The sequence below is a fragment of the Myodes glareolus genome, chromosome 13 (genome assembly GCF_982192425.1).
Source record: "Myodes glareolus chromosome 13, mMyoGla1.1, whole genome shotgun sequence".
In the NCBI taxonomy this organism is placed as follows: Eukaryota; Metazoa; Chordata; class Mammalia; order Rodentia; family Cricetidae; genus Myodes; species Myodes glareolus.
This window is the reverse complement of record NC_142038.1, coordinates 77,551,470-77,563,971: the sequence shown is the minus strand read 5'-3', so window position 1 is coordinate 77,563,971 and position 12,502 is coordinate 77,551,470. Positions and strand designations below refer to the sequence as shown.

The window sequence follows — 12,502 nt, the reverse complement described above, 5'->3', positions numbered from 1 at the left end:
TTAAGAGATTTTTATGGCAGCTTCTATTTTCTTGCAGCTTATAGATTTATGTAAATTGCTCACCTGGTCTTGATTTAATTTTGTATATGGTATCTATCTAAAAAATTGTCCATTTCTTTTACATTTTCCATTTTGGAGAGTACAGCTTTTTGTAGTATGACCTAATGATTCTCTGTATTTCCTCAGTGTCTGTTGTTATATCCCTCTCTTCATTTCCGATTTTGTTAATTTGGATGTTCTCTCTCTGCCTTTTGATTAATTTGGATAAAGGTTTGTCTATCTTGTTGACTTTCTCAAAGAACCAGCTCTTTGTTTCATTGATTCTTTGTATTGTTTTCCTTGTTTCTATTTCGTTGATTTCAGCACTTAATTTGATTATTTCCTGTCTTCTACTCTTCCTGTGTGAGTCTGCTTCTTTATAGTCTAGAGCTTTCAGGTGTGCTGTTAAGTCACTAATGTGAACTTTCTCTGTTTTCTTTATGTGGGCACTTAGTGCTATGAACTTTCCTCTTAGCACTGCTTTCATAGTGTCCCATAGGTTTGGATATGTTTTGCCTTCATCTTCATTGAATTCAAGGAATACTTTAATTCTTTTCTTTATTTCTTTCTTAACCCAGGTGTGGTTCACTAGCTGACTGTTCAATTTCCATGAGTTTGTAGGCTTTCTGAGAGTAGTATTGTTGTTAAATTCTAACTTTAATCCATAGTGATCCAATAAGACATCAGGGGTTACTCCAATTTTTTTTTATATCTGTGGAGTTTTGCTTTGTTACTGAGTATGTGATCAGTTTTAGAGAGGGTTCCATGAGGTGCTGAGAAGAAGGTATATTCTTTTGTGTTTGGTTCTAATGTTCTATAGATGTTTGTTAAGTTCATTTGATTCATGACATCTGTTAGTTCTCTTATTTTTCTGTTAAGGTTCTATCTGATTGACCTGTCCAATGCCAAGAGGAGTGTTGAAGCCTCCTATTATTAGTGTGTGGGGTTTGATTGCGAATTAAGTTTTAGTAATGTTTCTTTTACATCTGTGGCTGCTCTTGTATTAGGGACATAGATGTTCAGGACTGAGACTACATCTTGATGAATTCTTCCTGTTATGAGTAAAAAATGTCCTTTTCCATCTCTTCTGAATGATTTTAGTTTGAAATAAATTTTATTAGATATTATGATAGCTACACCCACTTGTTTCTTAGGTTTATTTGATTGGAAAACCTTTTCCCAACCCTTTACTCTGAGATAGTGTCTGTCTTTGAGGTTGGGGTGTGTTCCTTACAAACAGTGGAAGGTTGGATCCTGTTTTTGTATCCATTGTGTCTTTTTATAGGTGAATTGATAGTAAGTGATATTTAATGATCAGTGGTTGCTAATTCTGGATATTTTTCAGTAATAGCATTTGTGTGTTTCCCTTCTTTTGGGTTATGCTGTTGGGGGGTTATCAGATGCCTGTGTTTTTGTGGGGGCACTTAGCTTCCTTGGGTTGGGGTTTACCCTCTAGTACTTTCTATAAGGCTGGGTTTGTGGGTATGTATTGTTTAAATCTGTTTTTGTCATGGAATATATTATTTTCTCCATTGATGGTGAATGAAAACTTTGCTGGGTATAGTAGTCTGGGCTTGCATCCATGGTCTCTTGGTTTCTGCAGCACATCTATCTTGAACCTTCTGGCCTTCATGTTTTCCATTGAGAAGTCAGGAGTAATTGTGATAGGTTTACCTTTATATGTTACTTGGCCTTTTTCCTTTGCATCTCTTAATATTCTTTCTTTATTCTGTATGTTTTGTGTTTTGATTATTATATGGTGAGGGGATTTTTTTTGATCAAGTCTATTTGGTATTCTGTAAGCTTCTTGTACCTGCATAAGGATATTCTTTTTTAGGTTGGGAAAGTTTTCGTCTATGATTTTGTTGAATATATTTTCTGGGCCTTTGAGCTGGAGTTCTTCTCCTTCTTCTACCCCTATTATTCTTAGGTTTGGTCTTTTCATAGTGTTCCAGATTTCCTGGATGTTTTGTGTTAAAAATTTGTTGGATTTCACGTTTTCTTTGACCAATGAGTCTATTTCCGTTATAGTATCGTCAGCACCTGAGATGCTCTCTTCTATTTCTTGTATTCTATTGGTTATATTTGTCTCTGTAGTTCCTGTTCATTTATCCTGATTTTCCACATCCAGAATTCCTTCTGTTTGTGTTTTCTTTATTACCTCTATTTTGGTGTTCAAGTCTTGAACTGTTTCTTTTACCTGTTTGATTGTTTCTTTTTCTTGGTTTTCTTTGAGGGATTTATTAATTTCTTCCAATTTTTTGTTTGTCTTCTCCTCCATTTCTTTAAGGGAGTTTTTCATTTCCTCTTTAAAGGTCTCCATCATTATGTTTATAGTCATTTTCTTCTGCTTCTTCTGGGTTAGGACGATCAAGTCTTCCTGTTATGTGACCACTGGGTTCTGGTGTTACCATGTTTCTTTTTAGGTTGTTGTAGGAATTCTTGCATTGCTACCTACCATGCTTCCTTCAGATAAGGACTGCAGTGTCTCTGCTGTGTCTTGGTCCAATCTTTGCAGTGGCTGTTTGAGTGTTTGGGAGTTTTTCTTGATCTTCTCTGTACTGTCAATATCTGCTTCATACAGCCTTTGAGGGCTCTATAAGCCTGCTCTCTTGGTTTTCTCTTTGTTTGCTCTCTTTGTGCTCTTAATCCCCTCCGTGTTGTAGCAAGCTCTTGGTCCCTTCAGTATTATAGCAAACTCTCAGCTCTTAGGCAGGGTGTGGTTAGTAGCTTGGGAGGTCCAGTGGATGAGTTTGGGTTTGGGGGGAGCTAGGCACAGGAAACTCCCTGCTGGCTGGCTAGAACAGCCAAGGAAGTTTGGGGAGGGGTCCGGGGTTTTGTCCCACTGGGGAGGAACTAGAGAGTGGGGTGTCCTGCCATGTGGCTCTTCACTCACCTCTTAAGTCCCCTCAGTATTGGAGCAAGCTGTGTTTCAGAGTTTCACTAAGGTTTCAGGAGCAGTTGGAAGCTTTGAATCCCTTGGAACCAAGAATAAGCCTTCATGTGTGATTTATTTGGGAACTGGGTGGTGGGCCTCACAAAAAGGTCAAAGAGTAAAACATACACAATATTTTGATGTTCCATCCTGTGGCTCAGAAAATCAATCTAGAGCCTGAGAAAGCTGAAAAAAATAAAATAAAAAGCTCCTTTAAGAGTTTCTGCTTGCTAGTGAGCCCTTGAGCAGTCAGTATGTTAAGTACGGACTAAAAATGAAGTAAAAATGCCTGCCACAGCACAAGCATTGGCATTCTAGAGCTCTAGGAAGGTCACATACCTCCTGGCTGCAAGCTTTGGGCTTGGCTTTCATGACCTGACCCAAGAGTGGGCAGAACTAGCTGCTAGAGTACATGGAGGATTCAGGTGTAATTTAAGTCTAAAGTTTGTTCATTCAGTCAAAAAAAAAAAGATCCTGATTGGGAAAAAAAAACTGTAAACAGGTTCCAATGTGTTTTACAATGTGCGTAGGCTTAAGAAAGAAAGAAAATGGGTATAGGCAGTCATAGAAAGAAATAAATAGATTTTTTTAAGTAAAGTCTTTAAAGAGACAGTAAAAGTAATATGAAATAAAAATCCACATAAAGATGGAAAATACACAGGAAGTGTGGATCCTGTATGCTATTGTGTTGATTTTGAGTTTTTTGATTGCTGGAAAGAAACCTGACATTGAAAGAGGGACTGTTGAAATAAACCAGCCTAGATTTTTTAAGAATGCCTTAACTTTAAAAAACCCAAAAAATGTATTTGTCAAGTGGAAATCAAAAATGCTTTGGAGAAGAGGTTTTGCTTCCGTTTCCATGGGAAACAAGGCTGTGAATTTGTTCCAGGTTTATTTGGATCTGGTCTGATCAGAGGAGACCTCCTGAAATACAATGTGTGTAGGCTTAAGATATCTATCAACAAAGGTTATAACTGGTCTTCCCAGCTTGGCCATTATCTCAGATTTTCTCTCTGAAACCCTAAAAATACTTCACCCACATTGAAATGTTTGAATAATTAATATTAATTAGCATTTAATATTTTTAACAGTTATTATTGTTAAAAATCTTTCTTCTTACTCTAATGAAACACTAAATTCTTCATTGAACTTTGACATCTTGGTTTAGAAGTTAAGGAGAGAAGCAAAATAAATTTGATTTTGTTTTAAATAACTACTTGGTGAATCTGGTTCTAATCAGTTTATTTCTATATATTTGATTTAATGGCTAGCGTAACAGAAAAAAATATATACCCCACCGAAGTAAATAAACAATGAAACAGATGGAAGTTGGGTGGGGTAGTTCACACCTGTGATTCCAGCACTGGGGAAGCTGAGGCATAAGGATTTCTGAGAGTTGGATTCCTGCATACACAGTGAATTCCATACCTGTCTCAAAACAAACAAAAAATCCTGTGCTCCCTAGCTTTCCTTTTATACTTATGACAAATGTGTCAAAAATCTACTGGCATTCTGAATTCAGAAAAGTTAAAAATTAATCTCCTTTTCATATGTAAACAGGCAGGTACAGAGATTCTAATATTGCATGTATCTCTCAGGCAAAAAAAAGTTGTATAATAATAGAAATATCTCTAAAGATTCTTGTAGAAATTTTTAAATTTCTTGTCTCTGACATAAAACATCCCATTAAGTATCCATTAAACGGATAATATGCCATACCCATGCTGATTGGTTCTAAGTGACAATTTAACAATCTGTATATTCACCTGAGAAGAGAGCCTCAGCTGAGGAAATACCTCCCTCAGGTTTGTCTGTAAACATGTGTAAGGAGGAGAAATTGTCTTACTAATTGATGTAGGAAGACCCAACCCATTGTGGGCAGCACCATTCTCTAGGCAAGAAGTCCTAAACAATGTAAGAAAGGAGATATAGGATGAAAGCAATCAAAGAAACATTTATTCTTTCTTTGCTTGTAACTGTGATGTAATGCCTTAAGTTCCTGCCTTGACTTCTCCACAGTAACAGACTGTAATCAGGAATTGTAAGCCAAAACAAGTCATTCTTGCCTAAATTGTTTTGTTCATGGTATTTCATCACAGCAAAAGGATAAAAATAAGGGACAACATCTTATGAGCACCACATTACATATGGTCTTTAGTCACAAAGATGGAAGAGATCATTAAACATTTTATTTAGTATCAAGTATTTCACATCATAGGCAAGTAGAGAAACAGAGGACCCGAAAATCACTCTTTTTTATTTTTTATCTCACAGTACCAGCATGCACTTAGGGTCCTAGGTAGCAAAAGGTTTATTGTAGCTACAAGACAGGACACACGCAGAAAGCATTCTGTAGGTAATGACTCAATGAATGAATAAGTGACTAACTTAATTATTTGTTCTTCCCACACACTGTGATCTGAAGAAACTACCGCAAATATTTAATATAAATATTGCACATAGTAGATACTAAATATGTTGAACAGGAAGGAAAGAAGAAAGGAAACAAACAGGCGTAAAGGAGAAACAGAAAGTTGAGTGTGCTCTTATCTCGAGTCTAAATTGAAAGGAATGCCTGGTGAGCTTGGGCATCTCCACTTCGACCTTATTTTAAGCCTTTGTTTTCTTATTTATTTATTTATTTATTTACTTACTTACTTAAATAACCAATCCTTAAAAAGAGTCCTATGATAGTCATTGTCTGTCAGTATGTGAGAATGTTTTCCCAAGAGACAGGAGAAGTAGTGAATTCTATTTCCATGGAGTCTTAAAGCTACTCCTAATTGATTGTGAGCCGGAAAATACTTTCTTTAACTATCTTTTAAAAATATAAAGGTGTAGCAGAGATTTGTGCTTCGTGTGTGCACCTCTTACCTCGACCCTGAAGCCTGGCGATGGGACTGGGAGGGCATAGAAGAGGATGCTTCAAGTGTTCAGTGTGGCAGCCCTAAGTGGGGAACATGCATTTTACTTCGGGCCAGGTTGTTTAATCAGTGGCTTTCACACAGTTACAAGGTTACCTGCAGGGAGACTTCAATAATACTTTAAGAAACTATCCCACTGTGAAAGTATTCAAATAATTAAAAACATTCCACTATCAAAGGAGGCTCCTTCTGACTGTGGAATCCATAACTTCTGTAGCTTTCCTTTTAAAATATGTAGATAAAAGAGATGGTTGTGTTTGTGTGGCACCAGGAATCTTTTCTTTTCTTTATTTCTTCCTTTTTATTTTTTTTTCAATGAGGCTAAACTTGGTTCAAAAGCTTATATGATAAGAATTTCAATAATTATAGATTAGGGGGCTCATAGTCTTGTGAAAATATTCTAATTTCTCTCAGAAAGAGTGAATGGTACAGGGTATTGGAGATGTTTGCTGTTTTCACTGGTATTTGGATGAGCTGTTTTGTTTACACAGAAAGTCATTGGGCAGGAAGTTTCAGCAAGTGAATTTCAAGCTCAAATCTCTGAAGATCAGTGAGGAGAGAAACATGAGAGAGAGAGAGAGAGAGAGAGAGAGAGAGAGAGAGAGAGAGAGAGAGAGAGAGAGAGAGAGAGAAGATCGCCATACCTTTCTCACTGTGGAGAAAATGAAAAAAGCAAGAGCTCTGGGATGGGACACATCTGCAGGGGAAAGCAAAAAGAAAATATAGAAAGGGCCACCTCTGGGGACTTTTGTTTTTCCAGTGAAAACTTCCACAGAATCAGTACTTCTGAGATCAAAATATTGAAATTCACTCCAACAAGTCCAAAGGCCTGAAGTCCTTTCAGAATGCAAGGGCCCTGCTGTAGGGTTCGAGCACTTCTGATTAGATCGCCATGTTTTGTGGCTAACAAAGCAACGGGCATCTTCTCTGTTAATGCTTTCTCCCTAGATTTTCACCCACAGCGAAGACTGAATGATATGGAGAAGCTACAGTGCTGTCATGACAACAGAAAAAAGTAGTCACTGGGAAGCCCAAAAGAGGAACTCTGATTTGTGTGGCAAGAGGTTCTGGAGGCAGAGCAGAAGAAACAGTCAAGTAATGACATTCCTTAGGAAGCCTGACCAGTTGGCCAAGAGCTGTAATAAGCACAGCAGGTGCATTGGTGATCATAATGGGGAATACTAACACTTCCTAAATTGATTTCCAAGACTGGCTAGTGTAAACATTACCCCAGGCTCCAACACTCCTGAATGAGTTAATTAAATCCGAAGATAAAATCTGATCTCCCTACCCTTTCAGGCCTCAGTGACTTTGTAACCTCAGTTATTGATAAAGTCCCAACTGACTGGGAGGGTGAAGAGACTGACTTCCACCCTTATCATAAATCCAGGGGGATGTGAGGGCTGGTGTGTTAAATACTGTGCTGCTGCAGCACTCTGCGTCTGTTGGGACATGGGTTTCAGCTTTAGGCATTAGTTCCATAGAACACAGCTGGTAAAAGGGTGTGACAGGACCCTATATGGGGTCCTGGATATGAAGGTGGGAAAACATGGCAATGAAAAAGGTCTCTGAACTCACAACCACCACAAATTAACTCAGAACCAAATGTGTAACAAATCCAAGGTGATTCTGACAGCAGTGTGGGTTGAATACCACAGCCTCGGTATACAAATAGGCACCAGGTTTGCTATCACTCACACGGTGTCAGCAAATGCTGCCTCAATGCCTTGCCTCAGAATGAAGACCTCAGTATGGTGTGAATTGCAGTTTTCACTGTACATGTGAAATTTTCTGTCTTTAAAAAGTGCAGGATTTCACCCAGCCGTGGTGGCGCACGCCTTTAATCCCAGCACTCAGGAGGCAAAGGTGGGTGGATCTCTGTGAGTTCGAGGCCAGCCTGGACTAAAGAGCTAATTCCAGGACAAGCTCCAAAGTTATAGAGAGACCCTGTCTCGAAAAACCAAAAAAAAAAAAAAAACCCAGGATTTCCAAGAATTTATCAAATACTTCAAACATATTTTGCTATTTATTTAAGAAAAGTGGTGCTTTCAGCACTAATGCTTATAAAAATCAAAGTATCAATCAAGTATTGGGACTTGGCAGCTGAGAATATTTGCCAAAGCCCTGGGTTTGAGCCCAGTACCATATAAACCAGATATAATATGGCCCTATTTCATAGCAAAATTATATATATATAATAAAGAATTGTTTTAAGATAAATTTATTTATGATTTAGACTCAGTAAAAGTTTCTTAACTTGCGTATCAGTTTTACCTGCTTGGTGTCACATAAAATTTTATTGGATTAGAAGTGTAAAAAAAAACAAAGAAATCTATGGCTGACATCTGACGTTTGTGGCTCTACATTTCTACTCATGTTGTATTGGGCATTAGACTGCTAGGGAAAGCTTTCACATTCCTGATGTTGCTCAGTCAACAATGTGAGGCTAAGCAGTGATAGCACCACTATCCTCATTTTACGAATGGAGCTGAGATTCAGAAAAGCAAGGTGACCTCTGTAGCCTCACAGCTAGAGGAGGTGCTGGTTTCCTGGAGCCGGTCCAGTGCTCAAGCAGTATGCACAACTGAGTGCCCTCTCCATTCCCAGGTTTCTCTTTGTTGAGACAGTCTCCACACTGTAGCCCAGACTGGAATAGGTAGGATTCATAATGTATTAGCTAAACTGTTTTTTAATCTTCATGCAGTTATTGATAATATTAATTTTAGAGCTTTTAAACAAGGTTGGTTTTGTTGGCTCATGACTGTAATCCTAGCACTAGGGAATCTAAGGCAGGAGGATCACAGCAGGTTAAGAGTCAATGTGGACTGTATTGTGAGTTCTAGGTCAGCCTGAGCTACCTACCGGGCAGAGTCTGGCTCAAAAATAAAAACAAAGTTTGGTTCTCAGTTCAATGTACTTTGATATTATTTTCAAAGTAAATTGTTTTTTTCAATAGTTTTGGATTTATAAGACCCTGCAAAGAAAGCTGTGAGTGACAATGCACTGGGATGCTACGCAGGGGCATCCAGAGTTTGAGGATAGTTTCAGCTAAGTAGGTCCAACATAGACAAGTACAGAATTGGGTCTCCTGCTCATGCAGTTCTTCACTTTGTTAATGTCTTAAAAGACTGAGTCATGTTTGGAACCACGGAATTGACACTGGGGAATTGTTGATAACCAAATTCTAGATATATTTGCATTTCTCCATTTTGTCCCCCTGTCCTTCCAGGACCTTCACAATTGCATTTATTTGCAATGTTTGCTTTTGTCTCTACTCTTATCTGTCATGGTTTCTCACTTTTTCTTGCTTTTTATGACCTTGAAAGTCTTGAGAAAGGCTAGCCAAATTGCCAGCAAAATGCCTTTCTGTCTACTTGTTTGATGCTTTTCTCACCTCTAGCCTGGGGTTCTGTCCTTGTGTGATCTCACTGAGGCTTCTTGGTAGCCTCCTGATAGAGTGCAAGACACTGAAGGTGTGGGCAGGCTTCTCCACTACGGTAGATCTTTTTCCTTTCTACTTTGTTCTTTGGACTCCAGTGCCCATGTCTAGCCTCTCTCAAGGTAGAGAAGGCAGTTTGAGAACTGAGCTGAGACTTTTGGAGAGTGCTTAACTACTTATACCAGGAGTAGTGTGCAAGCCTCAATTCCAACATTCCAAGAGCTGAGGCAGGAGGATTAGGAGTTCAAGACCAGCCTGGACCACAGGAGATGCTGTCACAACAAACAAACAACAAGCATTTGCACATTGTTTAGAAATCTATAAAGAAACCTTGTTACTGGTGAGGTAGCCCATGCCTGTGATCCCAGTACTTGGTCAGTAGAAGCAGGAAGATCAGGAAGAAGCCTAAACTTCATAGCAAATTCAGGGTCAGCCTAGAATACACAAGACTGGTCTCAAAAAAATAAAAATAAAAAACAAATGAAAACAAATTATATTAACATCAGTTTATGTGTATTAATTTTATAATTTGTGTTATAATATAATGTTACCTTTTTTTCCTGCCTCGGCAGGAATCCCCAGAACTAGGATTACATTGTGACTGTGTCTGTGTGAATAGCTCTGCCCACATCCTCAGCTAACCCTGGAAATGAGAACATTCTTAGAACATGCTGTACTGTCAGGGTCGCAGACTGGCACTTGCTTTGCTTGAAAAGACAATCATTATCAGATCATTTTAAGTAAGCACATTTATTGAAGCTATCAAGTCATCCAACTCCTCCTGCTGGATTCTGCCCCATACCCAATACACTCTCCATGCTTTTCTTGTGATAGGGCACACTGGGACACATCTCAGCACTGATTTCTCTGCAGATCACCATGGATACTCTTCTGGCTGGGGAAAAAAGGTACATCAATGTACTCATTTGTCAGAAACACCACATTACCATGCCAAGTCAAATAGAAAAGATAGAAGGGGGCATAAGAAATGGGAGAAAGGAGCTAGAAGTGTTTTCCAATTTACCAAAACATGGTATCAGTTCCTCATTTTTTTTTACGTCTAAAAGAGCACTGTTCTCCACACAATGACATTTGCATCTTCCAATATGGTAAAAGGAAAATAAAACACTGAAATCAAGTAGAAAACAAGCTTGGACCTTTATTATTGCTCTCTGCTAAGAACATGCTCTAACAGAGTAACTTTTTTTTTTTTTGAAACAGGGTTTTCTTAACTCAGGCCAGCTTAAATTCATGATTCTCCTGCCTCAACCTCCCATTGACTGGGACTGTGGTTGTGTATCACATGCTCAATGCTTGAATGTTACACGGGTTTACAAAAATCTTTCTTGTCAGCCTTTTTCAAGAATAAAGCAGGTTTTTTTTTTTCCCTGTAGGCCCAGGCCTACATCTATGTGATGTGGCAGCCAGACTCTGAAGCCATAGACCCAACTGAGGTGGTCACGTAGCCCTGCAGACAAGCTGTCACTGCCCTAACAATAGCCAGGATGTACTGCTCCTTTCTCCTTTGTTAAAAATGTAGATGGCTCTCCTCCTCCCTCTCCAGTCCTAAGAGCAGTCAGGGTTTCCTGCCCTGTGGGAAGTCTAAGTTCCTCCCCCATCCCTCCAGGTCTAGGGAGTGGAGGGAGAGGGAGGGTTTTGGGAGGAGGGGAGGAAGTGGAAATTTTCATAAATAAATAAATGAAAAAATCAGAAATTAAACTTATCTTTTGTGATCAAAAAAAATGTAGATTGCCTGGGGAGAGGTGTTTGCTGAAGCTGATGACCAAGTTGCAGGTATTTCCCTAGCCCCGCATCCCCCAGAAAGAGAATATTAACGAGGTATCCACCTTGGGTTACCTGAGGGAGAAGAGATATTTTGTATAATAAACACGGGTAGATCTTCAGGATGGGGAGAAGCCTGAGGTGCCCTTCTGTGATGATGGTGTAGGCTGTGTCTGGTTATTTCTCCTGCCTCTGTACCAGTCCAGTTAGGGAAAATAGTTTTCTATGCTGGGGCCCACGGACCCTGACATTTCCAAAAAAAAACTGTTCTTGTTTCTATGGAGATAAAATTCCCATTTTTTCCATGAGAAAGATTATCTGCAATAATGAAAAGATAGTATCTAGAGGCAACAAGGGATTTGACTCCCTCTGTATATTAAGCAACTGATACACCACAGAAAAAGAGGGATTTGCAATGGAGGAGAGGGCAGTTTAGGCCATAGAATTAGGGAGATTTGCAAGAGGAAGGGCATGTGTGCTGTGACATGGAAGAAAGAACGGCTGAGGAAAATCTGGGGGCTCAGACTTGTTATCTCAGCTTCAGAGATGCTGAGAGGCTGTGGCAGAAGGAACACAAAGTCAAGGCCTGCATGGGCTACAGATCAATTTCAAGAACAGTCTAGGAAATTTAGTGAGACTGTCTTAGGGTTACTATTGCTGTGATGAAACACCATGACCAAAAGCCACTTAGGGTGGTATGCGTTTATTTGACTTACACCTCCACATCACAGGAGAGGAACTCCAGGCAGGAACCTGGAGACAGGAGCTGATGAAGAGACCATGGAGGGGTGTTCCTTACTGACTTATTTCCCATGGCTTATTATCGTATTATATCTATCTTATTATAGAATCCAGGATGACCAGCCAGGGAAGGCACCAGTCACAATGGGCTGGACCTCTCCCATCAGTCACTAATTAAGAAAATACCTATACATGCTTGTATAAAGTCCAATCCTATGAAGGCATTTTCTCAGTTGAGGTTTCCTCCTATCTGATGACTTTAGCTTGTGTTGCTTACATAAAACTCTCCAGCACAGAGACCTTGCCTCCAAATTTGAATACATCAATAAATAGACTGTGATGCAGGCCAGTGTTAGAGTGCGTACTTAGCACGCTCAAGCCCTTCATTTGCTCACTTATAAGGGTCAGCTATCATGGTTAGGATAAAGGGTGACAGAGGGTAGAGCAGCATAAGGTTATTGAGCTGAGGTTTGGAGTGTGCAACAGCCAATGATAAGGGCAATGATTTGGGGGCAGGGTCTATTATACAGTTCTAAGCAGAAGTGAAAATTTATTTCTCTTCCTCTTTATCAGTAGAGGCAATCTGAAATGAAGAACCTTAATTCCATGGTACCAAGTGTCATCAAGGCAGTGTTTTAAGTT

At 39.2% G+C, this 12,502-nt stretch overlaps 1 long non-coding RNA gene across 1 annotated transcript in view; it reads right to left on the bottom strand.

Annotated features, from left to right (window-relative positions):
- Positions 1-10,071: 10,071 nt before the first annotated feature.
- LOC146891850 (uncharacterized) overlaps positions 10,072-12,502 on the bottom strand; it is a 59,713-nt gene continuing 57,282 nt past the window's right edge. The window contains exon 2 of the long non-coding RNA XR_015005291.2: positions 10,072-10,232. This is a non-coding gene — a long non-coding RNA (uncharacterized LOC146891850). The remainder of the gene's footprint in view (positions 10,233-12,502) is intronic.